General features: G+C 44.3%; 1 non-coding gene across 1 annotated transcript; it reads right to left on the reverse strand.

Annotated features, from left to right (window-relative positions):
• Positions 1-1,456: 1,456 nt before the first annotated feature.
• Positions 1,457-1,529, reverse strand: trnaa-ugc (transfer RNA alanine (anticodon UGC)). Its single transcript has one exon. It is a non-coding gene; the product is annotated as a tRNA-Ala (tRNA).
• Positions 1,530-1,737: the final 208 nt, after the last annotated feature.

Consider the following 1,737-nt stretch of genomic DNA (forward strand, 5'->3'; position numbering starts at 1 on the left):
TAATAGGCATATAGACCTGTCTATCAGCACCATTATCCTACTACCTCTCTGGTCTGGACTAACTAATGGGGATATAGACCTGTCTATCAGCACCATTATCCTACTACCTCTCTGGTCTGGACTAACTAATGGGGATATAGACCTGTCTATCAGCACCATTATCCTTCTACCTCTCTGGTCTGGACTAACTAATGGGGATATAGACCTGTCTGTCAGCACCATTATCCTACTACCTCTGGTCTGGTCTGGACTAAATAATGGGGATATAGACCTGTCTGTCAGCACCATTATCCTACTACCTCTCTGGTCTGGACTAACTAATGGGGATATAGACCTGTCTGTCAGCACCATTATCCTACTACCTCTCTGGTCTGGACTGGACTAACTAATGGGTATATAGACCTGTCTATCAGCACCATTATCCTACTACCTCTCTGGTCTGGACTAACTAATGGGGATATAGACCTGTCTATCAGCACCATTATCCTGCTACCTCTCTGGTCTGGACTGGACTAACTAATAGGCATATAGACCTGTCTATCAGCACCATTATCCTACTACCTCTCTGGTCTGGACTAACTAATGGGGATATAGACCTGTCTATCAGCACCATTATCCTACTACCTCTCTGGTCTGGACTAACTAATGGGGATATAGACCTGTCTATCAGCACCATTATCCTTCTACCTCTCTGGTCTGGACTAACTAATGGGGATATAGACCTGTCTGTCAGCACCATTATCCTACTACCTCTCTGGTCTGGACTAACTAATGGGGATATAGACCTGTCTATCAGCACCATTATCCTTCTACCTCTCTGGTCTGGACTAACTAATGGGGATATAGACCTGACCTACTAGATATAGACCTGACCTACTAGCTAACTAATGGGGATAACTGGACTAACTAATGGGGATATAGACCTGTCTGTCAGCACCATTATCCTACTACCTCTCTGGTCTGGACTAACTAATGGGGATATATACCTGTCTGTCAGCACCATTATCCTACTACCTCTCTGGTCTGGTCTGGACTAACTAATGGGGATATAGACCTGTCTATCAGCACCATTATCCTGCTACCTCTCTGGTCTGGACTTGACTAACTAATGGGGATATAGACCTGTCTGTTAGCACCATTATCCTACTACCTCTCTGGTCTGGACTGGACTAACTAATGGGGATATAGATCATTCTATCAGCACCATTATCCTGCTACCTCTCTGGTCTGGACTAACTAATGGGGATATAGACCTGTCTATCAGCACCATTATCCTACTACCTCTCTGGTCTGGTCTGGACTAACTAATGGGGATATAGACCTGTCTATCAGCACCATTTACATTTACATTTTACATTTTAGTCATTTAGCAGACGCTCTTATCCAGAGCGACTTACAGTAGTGAATGCATACATTTCATTTTCATTTCATACAATTTTTTTTCTTCTTTTGTACTTGGCCCCCGTGGGAATCGAACCCACAACCCTGGCGTTGCAAACACCATGCTCTACCAACTGAGCTACGGGGACTAACTTATCCATTATCCTACTACCTCTCTGGTCTGGTGTGGACTAACTAATGGGGATACAGACCTGTCTATCAGCACCATTATCCTAATACCTCTCTGGTCTGGTCTGGACTAACTAATGGGGATATAGACCTGTCTGTCAGCACCATTATCCTACTAGCTCTCTGGTCTGGACTAACTAATGGGGATATAGACCTGTCTGTCAGCAC

This window comes from Salmo salar, unplaced genomic scaffold (assembly GCF_905237065.1).
Source record: "Salmo salar unplaced genomic scaffold, Ssal_v3.1, whole genome shotgun sequence".
NCBI lineage: Eukaryota > Metazoa > Chordata > Actinopteri > Salmoniformes > Salmonidae > Salmo > Salmo salar.